This window comes from Ciona robusta, chromosome 14 (assembly GCF_009617815.1).
Source record: "Ciona robusta chromosome 14, ASM961781v2".
Classification (NCBI taxonomy): domain Eukaryota; kingdom Metazoa; phylum Chordata; class Ascidiacea; order Phlebobranchia; family Cionidae; genus Ciona; species Ciona robusta.
The window spans coordinates 1,757,567-1,770,288 of record NC_143248.1 but is presented as its reverse complement, the minus strand read 5'-3'; positions in this window follow the sequence as shown (position 1 = coordinate 1,770,288).

The following is a 12,722-nucleotide window of genomic DNA, read 5'->3' as shown; positions in this document are numbered from 1 at the left end:
ATACTTGGTGAATATAATGTCCCATATATATATATACTTGGTGAATATAATGTCCCATATATATATACTTGGTGAATATAATGTCCCATATATATATACTTGGTGAATATAATGTCCCATATATATATATACTTGGTGAATATAATGTCCCATATATATACTTGGTGAATATAATGTTCCATATATATATACTTGGTGAATATAATGTCCCATATATATATACTTGGTGAATATAATGTTCCATATATATATACTTGGTGAATATCCCATATATATATACTTGGTGAATATAATGACCCATATATATACTTGGTGAATATAATGTCCCATATATATATACTTGGTGAATATAATGTCCCATATATATATATACTTGGTGAATATAATGTCCCATATATATATACTTGGTGAATATAATGTCCCATATATATATACTTGGTGAATATAATGTCCCATATATATATACTTGGTGAATATAATGTCCCATATATATATACTTGGTGAATATAATGTCCCATATATTTATACTTGGTGAATATAATGTCCCATATATATATGCTTGGTGAATATAATGTCCCATATATATATATACTTGGTGAATATAATGTCCCATATATATATACTTGGTGAATATAATGTCCCATATATATATACTTGGTGAATATAATGTCCCATATATATATATACTTGGTGAATATAATGTCCCATATATATATACTTGGTGAATATAATGTCCCATATATATATACTTGGTGAATATAATGTCCCATATATATATACTTGGTGAATATAATGTCCCATATATATATACTTGGTGAATATAATGTCCCATATATTATATACTTGGTGAATATAATGTCCCATATATATATACTTGGTGAATATAATGTCCCATATATATATACTTGGTGAATATAATGTCCCATATATATATATACTTGGTGAATATAATGTCCCATATATATATACTTGGTGAATATAATGTCCCATATATTATATACTTGGTGAATATAATGTCCCATATATTTATACTTGGTGAATATAATGTCCCATATATATATACTTGGTGAATATAATGTCCCATATATATATATACTTGGTGAATATAATGTCCATATATATACTTGGTGAATATAATGTCCCATATATATATATACTTGGTGAAATATAATGTCCCATATATATATACTTGGTGAATATAATGTCCCATATATAAATACTTGGTGAAAATAATGTCCCATATATATATACTTGGTGAATATAATGTCCCATATATATATACTTGGTGAATATAATGTCCCATATATGTACTTGGTTAATATAATGTCCCATATATATACTTGGTGAATATAATGTCCCATATATATACTTGGTGAATATAATGTCCCATATATATATACTTGGTAAATATAATGTTCCATATATATATACTTGGTGAATATAATGTCCCATATATATATATACTTGGTGAATATAATGTCCCATATATATATACTTGGTGAATATAATGTCCCATATATATACTTGGTGAATATAATATCCCATATATGTACTTGGTGAATATAATGTCCCATATATATATACTTGGTGAATATAATGTCCCATATATATACTTGGTGAATATAATGTCCCATATATATACTTGGTGAATATAATGTCCCATATATATACTTGGTGAATATAATGTCCCATATATATACTTGGTGAATATAATGTCCCATATATATACTTGGTGAATATAATGTCCCATATATATACTTGGTGAATATAATGTCCCATATATATACTTGGTGAATATAATGTCCCATATATATACTTGGTGAATATAATGTCCCATATATATACTTGATGAATATAATGTCCCTATATATATACTTGGTGAATATAATGTCCCATATATATATATACTTGGTAAATATAATGTCTCATATATATACTTGGTGAATATAATGTCCCATATATATATATACTTGGTGAATATAATGTTCCATATATATATACTTGGTGAATATAATGTTCCATATATATATACTTGGTGAATATAATGTTCCATATATATATACTTGGTGAATATAATGTTCCATATATATATACTTGGTGATTATAATGTCCCATATATATATACTTGGTGAATATAATGTTCCATATATATATACTTGGTGAATATAATGTCCCATATATATATATACTTGGTGAATATAATATCCCATATATATACTTGGTGAATATAATGTCCCATATATATATATACTTGGTGAATATAATGTTCCATATATATATACTTGGTGAATATAATGTCCCATATATATACTTGGTGAATATAATGTTCCATATATATATACTTGGTGAATATAATGTTCCATATATATATACTTGGTGAATATAATGTCCCATATATATACTTGGTGAATATAATGTTCCATATATATATACTTGGTGAATATAATGTCCCATATATATATATACTTGGTGAATATAATATCCCATATATATACTTGGTGAATATAATGTCCCACATATATACTTGGTGAATATAATGTCCCATATATATACTTGGTGAATATAATGTCCCATATATATACTTGGTGAATATAATGTCCCATATATATACTTGGTGAATATAATGTCCTATATATATACTTGGTGAATATAATGTCCAATATATATATATACTTGGTGAATATAATGTCCCATATATATATACTTGGTGAATATAATGTCCCATATATATATACTTGGTGAATATAATGTCCCATATATATACTTGGTGAATATAATGTCCCATATATATACTTGGTGAATATAATGTCCCATATATATACTTGGTGAATATAATGACCCATATATATACTTGGTGAATATAATATCCCATATATATACTTGGTGAATATAATGTCCCATATATATACTTGGTGAATATAATATCCCATATATATATACTTGGTGAATATAATGTCCCATATATATATACTTGGTGAATATAATGTCCCATATATATATACTTGGTGAATATAATGTCCCATATATATATACTTGGTGAATATAATGTTCCATATATATATACTTGGTGAATATAATATCCCATATATATATACTTGGTGAATATAATGTCCCATATATATACTTGGTGAATATAATGTCCCATATATATATACTTGGTGAATATAATATCCCATATATATACTTGGTGAATATAATGTCCCATATATATACTTGGTGAATATAATGTCCCATATATATACTTGGTGAATATAATGTCCCATATATATACTTGGTGAATATAATGTCCCATATATATACTTGGTGAATATAATGTCCCCTATATATATACTTGGTGAATATAATGTCCATATATATATACTTGGTGAATATAATATCCCATATATATATACTTGGTGAATATAATGTCCCATATATATACTTGGTGAATATAATGACCCATATATATACTTGGTGAATATAATATCCCATATATATATACTTGGTGAATATAATGTCCCATATATATACTTGGTGAATATAATATCCCATATATATATACTTGGTGAATATAATGTCCCATATATATATATACTTGGTGAATATAATGTCCCATATATATATACTTGGTGAATATAATGTCCCATATATATATACTTGGTGAATATAATGTCCCATATATATATACTTGGTGAATATAATGTCCCATATATATATACTTGGTGAATATAATGTCCCATATATATACTTGGTGAATATAATGTCCCATATATATATATACTTGGTGAATATAATATCCCATATATGTACTTGGTGAATATAATGTCCCATATATATACTTGGTGAATATAATGTCCCATATATATACTTGGTGAATATAATGTCCCATATATATACTTGGTGAATATAATGTCCCATATATATACTTGGTGAATATAATGTCCCATATATTTGTGAATATATGTCCCATATATATACTTGATGAATATAATGTCCCTATATATACTTGGTGAATATAATGTCCCATATATGTACTTTTAATATAATGTCCCATATATATACTTGGTGAATATAATGTCCCATATATATACTTGGTGAATATAATGTCCCATATATATACTTGGTGAATATAATGTCCCATATTTGTGAATATTGTCCCATATATATATATACTTGATGAATATAATGTCCCCTATATATACTTGGTGAATATAATGTCCCATATATGTACTTGGTTAATATAATGTCCCATATATATACTTGGTGAATATAATGTCCCATATATGTACTTGGTTAATATAGTGTCCCATATATATACTTGGTGAATATAATGTCCCATATATATACTTGATGAATATAATGTCCCATATATATACTTGGTGAATATAATGTCCCATATTTGTGAATATATTGTCCCATATATATATATACTTGATGAATATAATGTCCCCTATATATACTTGGTGAATATAATGTCCCATATATGTACTTGGTTAATATAATGTCCCATATATATACTTGGTGAATATAATGTCCCATATATATACTTGGTGAATATAATGTCCCATATATATATACTTGGTGAATATAATGTCCCATATATATATACTTGGTGAATATAATGTCCCAAATATATATACTTGGTGAATATAATGTCCCATATATATATACTTGGTGAATATAATGTCCCATATATATACTTGGTGAATATAATGTCCCATATATATATACTTGGTGAATATAATGTCCCATATATATACTTGGTGAATATAATGTCCCATATATATATACTTGGTGAATATAATGTCCCAAATATATATACTTGGTGAATATAATGTCCCATATATATATACTTGGTGAATATAATGTCCCATATATATACTTGGTGAATATAATGTCCCATATATATATACTTGGTGAATATAATGTTCCATATATATATACTTGGTGAATATAATATCCCATATATATATACTCGGTGAATATAATGTCCCATATATATACTTGGTGAATATAATGTCCCATATATATATACTTGGTGAATATAATGTCCCAAATATATATACTTGGTGAATATAATGTCCCATATATATATACTTGGTGAATATAATGTCCCATATATATACTTGGTGAATATAATGTCCCATATATATACTTTTTGAATATAATGTCCCATATATATACTTGGTGAATATAATGTCCCATATATATACTTGATGAATATAATGTCCCATATATATACTTGGTGAATATAATGTCCCATATTTGTGAATATATTGTCCCATATATATATATACTTGATGAATATAATGTCCCCTATATATACTTGGTGAATATAATGTCCCAAATATATATATACTTGGTGAATATAATGTCCCATATATATATACTTGATGAAAATAATGTCCCATATATATATATTTGGTGAATATAATGTCCCATATATATATACTTGGTGAATATAATGTCCCATATATATATACTTGGTGAAAATAATGTCCCATATATATATACTTAATGAATATAATGTCCCATATATATACTTGATGAATATAATGTCTCATATATATATACTTGGTGAGTATAATGTCCCATATATATATACTTGATGAAAATAATGTCCCATATATATATACTTGGTGAATATAATGTCCCATATATATACTTGGTGAAAATAATGTCCCATATATATACTTGGTGAATATAATGTCCCATATATATATACTTGGTGAAAATAATGTCCCATATATATACTTGGTGAATATAATGTCCCATATATATACTTGGTGAAAATAATGTCCCATATATATACTTGGTGAATATAATGTCCCATATATATACTTGGTGAAAATAATGTCCCATATATATATACTTAATGAATATAATGTCCCATATATATACTTGGTGAATATAATGTCCCATATATATACTTGGTGAAAATAATGTCCCATATATATACTTGGTGAATATAATGTCCCATATATATACTTGGTGAATATAATGTCCCAAATATATATATACTTGGTGAATATAATGTCCCATATATATACTTGATGAAAATAATGTCCCATATATATATATTTGGTGAATATAATGTCCCATATATATATACTTGGTGAATATAATGTCCCATATATATACTTGGTGAAAATAATGTCCCATATATATACTTGTTGAATATAATGTCCCATATATATATACTTGGTGAAAATAATGTCCCATATATATACTTGGTGAATATAATGTCCCATATATATACTTGGTGAAAATAATGTCCCATATATATACTTGGTGAAAATAATGTCCCATATATATATACTTAATGAATATAATGTCCCATATATATACTTGGTGAATATAATGTCCCATATATATACACTTGTTGAATAAAATGTCCCATATATATACTTGGTGAATATAATGTCCCGTATATATGCTTGGTGAATATAATGTCCCATATATATATACTTGTTGAATAAAATCTCCCATATATATATACTTGTTGAATAAAATGTCCCATATATATACTTGGTGAAAATAATGTCCCATATATATACTTAATGAATATAATGTCCCATATATATACTTGGTGAATATAATGTCCCATATATATACTTAATGAATATAATGTCCCATATATATACTTGGTGAATATAATGTCCCTTATATATATACTTGTTGAATAAAATCTCCCATATATATATACTTGTTGAATAAAATCTCCCATATATATATACTTGTTGAATAAAATGTCCCATATATATACTTGGTGAAAATAATGTCCCATATATATACTTAATGAATATAATGTCCCATATATATACTTGGTGAATATAATGTCCCTTATATATACTTGGTGAATATAATGTCCCATATATATACTTAATGAATATAATGTCCCATATATATACTTGGTGAATATAATGTCCCATATATATATACTTGTTGAATAAAATCTCCCATATATATATACTTGTTGAATAAAATCTCCCATATATATATACTTGGTGAATATAATATCCCATATATATATACTTGGTGAATATAATGTCCCATATATATACTTGGTGAATATAATGTCCCATATATATACTTGGTGAATATAATGACCCATATATATACTTGGTGAATATAATATCCCATATATATATACTTAATGAATATAATGTCCCATATATATACTTGGTGAATATAATGTCCCAAATATATATATACTTGGTGAATATAATGTCCCATATATATATACTTGATGAAAATAATGTCCCATATATATATATTTGGTGAATATAATGTCCCATATATATATACTTGGTGAATATAATGTCCCATATATATACTTGGTGAAAATAATGTCCCATATATATACTTGTTGAATATAATGTCCCATATATATATACTTGGTGAAAATAATGTCCCATATATATACTTGGTGAATATAATGTCCCATATATATACTTGGTGAAAATAATGTCCCATATATATACTTGGTGAAAATAATGTCCCATATATATACTTAATGAATATAATGTCCCATATATATACTTGGTGAATATAATGTCCCATATATATACACTTGTTGAATAAAATGTCCCATATATATACTTGGTGAATATAATGTCCCGTATATATGCTTGGTGAATATAATGTCCCATATATATATACTTGTTGAATAAAATCTCCCATATATATATACTTGTTGAATAAAATGTCCCATATATATACTTGGTGAAAATAATGTCCCATATATATACTTAATGAATATAATGTCCCATATATATACTTGGTGAATATAATGTCCCATATATATACTTAATGAATATAATGTCCCATATATATACTTGGTGAATATAATGTCCCTTATATATATACTTGTTGAATAAAATCTCCCATATATATATACTTGTTGAATAAAATCTCCCATATATATATACTTGTTGAATAAAATGTCCCATATATATACTTGGTGAAAATAATGTCCCATATATATACTTAATGAATATAATGTCCCATATATATACTTGGTGAATATAATGTCCCTTATATATACTTGGTGAATATAATGTCCCATATATATACTTAATGAATATAATGTCCCATATATATACTTGGTGAATATAATGTCCCATATATATATACTTGTTGAATAAAATCTCCCATATATATATACTTGTTGAATAAAATCTCCCATATATATATACTTGGTGAATATAATATCCCATATATATATACTTGGTGAATATAATGTCCCATATATATACTTGGTGAATATAATGTCCCATATATATACTTGGTGAATATAATGACCCATATATATACTTGGTGAATATAATATCCCATATATATACTTGGTGAATATAATGTCCCATATATATACTTGGTGAATATAATATCCCATATATATATACTTGGTGAATATAATGTCCCATATATATATATACTTGGTGAATATAATGTCCCATATATATATACTTGGTGAATATAATGTCCCATATATATATACTTGGTGAATATAATGTTCCATATATATATACTTGGTGAATATAATATCCCATATATATATACTTGGTGAATATAATGTCCCATATATATACTTGGTGAATATAATGTCCCATATATATATATACTTGGTGAATATAATATCCCATATATATACTTGGTGAATATAATGTCCCACATATATACTTGGTGAATATAATGTCCCATATATATACTTGGTGAATATAATGTCCCCTATATATATACTTGGTGAATATAATGTCCCATATATATATACTTGGTGAATATAATGTTCCTTATATATACTTGGTGAATATAATGTCCAATATATATATATACTTGGTGAATATAATATCCCATATATATATACTTGGTGAATATAATGTCCCATATATATACTTGGTGAATATAATGACCCATATATATATACTTGGTGAATATAATGTCCCATATATATACTTGGTGAATATAATATCCCATATATATATACTTGGTGAATATAATGTCCCATATATATATATACTTGGTGAATATAATGTCCCATATATATATACTTGGTGAATATAATGTCCCATATATATATACTTGGTGAATATAATGTTCCATATATATATACTTGGTGAATATAATATCCCATATATATATACTTGGTGAATATAATGTCCCATATATATACTTGGTGAATATAATGTCCCATATATATATATACTTGGTGAATATAATATCCCATATATGTACTTGGTGAATATAATGTCCCATATATATACTTGGTGAATATAATGTCCCATATATTTATACTTGGTGAATATAATGTCCCATATATATACTTGGTGAAAATAATGTCCCATATATATATACTTGGTGAATATAATGTCCCATATATGTACTTGGTTAATATAATGTCCCATATATATACTTGGTGAATATAATGTCCCATATATGTACTTGGTTAATATAGTGTCCCATATATATACTTGGTGAATATAATGTCCCATATATATACTTGATGAATATAATGTCCCATATATATACTTGGTGAATATAATGTCCCATATTTGTGAATATATTGTCCCATATATATATATACTTGATGAATATAATGTCCCCTATATATACTTGGTGAATATAATGTCCCATATATGTACTTGGTGAATATAATGTCCCATATATATACTTGGTGAATATAATGTCCCATATATTTATACTTGGTGAATATAATGTCCCATATATATACTTGGTGAAAATAATGTCCCATATATATATACTTGGTGAATATAATGTCCCATATATGTACTTGGTTAATATAATGTCCCATATATATACTTGGTGAATATAATGTCCCATATATGTACTTGGTGAATATAATGTCCCATATATATACTTGATGAATATAATGTCCCATATATATACTTGGTGAATATAATGTCCCATATTTGTGAATATATTGTCCCATATATATATATACTTGATGAATATAATGTCCCCTATATATACTTGGTTAATATAATGTCCCATATATATACTTGGTGAATATAATGTCCCATATATATACTTGGTGAATATAATGTCCCATATATATATACTTGGTGAATATAATGTCCCATATATATATACTTGGTGAATATAATGTCCCAAATATATATACTTGGTGAATATAATGTCCCATATATATATACTTGGTGAATATAATGTCCCAAATATATATACTTGGTGAATATAATGTCCCATATATATATACTTGGTGAATATAATGTCCCATATATATACTTGGTGAATATAATGTCCCATATATATATACTTGGTGAATATAATGTTCCATATATATATACTTGGTGAATATAATATCCCATATATATATACTCGGTGAATATAATGTCCCATATATATACTTGGTGAATATAATGTCCCATATATATATACTTGGTGAATATAATGTCCCAAATATATATACTTGGTGAATATAATGTCCCATATATATATACTTGGTGAATATAATGTCCCATATATATACTTGGTGAATATAATGTCCCATATATATACTTTTTGAATATAATGTCCCATATATATATATATACTTGGTGAATATAATGTCCCATATTTGTGAATATATTGTCCCATATATATATATACTTGATGAATATAATGTCCCCTATATATACTTGGTGAATATAATGTCCCAAATATATATATACTTGGTGAATATAATGTCCCATATATATATACTTGATGAAAATAATGTCCCATATATATATATTTGGTGAATATAATGTCCCATATATATATACTTGGTGAATATAATGTCCCATATATATATACTTGGTGAAAATAATGTCCCATATATATATACTTAATGAATATAATGTCCCATATATATACTTGATGAATATAATGTCTCATATATATATACTTGGTGAGTATAATGTCCCATATATATATACTTGATGAAAATAATGTCCCATATATATATACTTGGTGAATATAATGTCCCATATATATACTTGGTGAAAATAATATCCCATATATATACTTGGTGAATATAATGTCCCATATATATATACTTGGTGAAAATAATGTCCCATATATATACTTGGTGAATATAATGTCCCATATATATACTTGGTGAAAATAATGTCCCATATATATACTTGGTGAATATAATGTCCCATATATATACTTGGTGAAAATAATGTCCCATATATATATACTTAATGAATATAATGTCCCATATATATACTTGGTGAATATAATGTCCCATATATATACTTGGTGAAAATAATGTCCCATATATATACTTGGTGAATATAATGTCCCATATATATATACTTAATGAATATAATGTCCCATATATATACTTGGTGAATATAATGTCCCAAATATATATATACTTGGTGAATATAATGTCCCATATATATATACTTGATGAAAATAATGTCCCATATATATATATTTGGTGAATATAATGTCCCATATATATATACTTGGTGAATATAATGTCCCATATATATACTTGGTGAAAATAATGTCCCATATATATACTTGTTGAATATAATGTCCCATATATATATACTTGGTGAAAATAATGTCCCATATATATACTTGGTGAATATAATGTCCCATATATATACTTGGTGAAAATAATGTCCCATATATATACTTGGTGAAAATAATGTCCCATATATATATACTTAATGAATATAATGTCCCATATATATACTTGGTGAATATAATGTCCCATATATATACACTTGTTGAATAAAATGTCCCATATATATACTTGGTGAATATAATGTCCCGTATATATGCTTGGTGAATATAATGTCCCATATATATATACTTGTTGAATAAAATCTCCCATATATATATACTTGTTGAATAAAATGTCCCATATATATACTTGGTGAAAATAATGTCCCATATATATACTTAATGAATATAATGTCCCATATATATACTTGGTGAATATAATGTCCCATATATATACTTAATGAATATAATGTCCCATATATATACTTGGTGAATATAATGTCCCTTATATATATATACTTGTTGAATAAAATCTCCCATATATATATACTTGTTGAATAAAATCTCCCATATATATATACTTGTTGAATAAAATGTCCCATATATATACTTGGTGAAAATAATGTCCCATATATATACTTAATGAATATAATGTCCCATATATATACTTGGTGAATATAATGTCCCTTATATATACTTGGTGAATATAATGTCCCATATATATACTTAATGAATATAATGTCCCATATATATACTTGGTGAATATAATGTCCCATATATATATACTTGTTGAATAAAATCTCCCATATATATATACTTGTTGAATAAAATCTCCCATATATATATACTTGTTGAATAAAATGTCCCATATATATATACTTGGTGAATATAATGTCCCATATATATATACTTGGTGAATATAATGTTCCATATATATATACTTAATGAATATAATGTCCCATATATATACTTGGTGAATATAATGTCCCTTATATATACTTGGTGAATATAATGTCCCATATATATATACTTGGTGAATATAATGTCCCATATATATACTTTGTGAATATATTGTCCCATATATATATATACTTGGTGAATATAATGTCCCATATATATATATACTTGGTGAATATAATGTCCCATATATATATACTTGGTGAATAAACGTTTTTTCGAAACGAAATTTTGTTTCCGAAACGTTTTTTTCGAACGAAATTTCC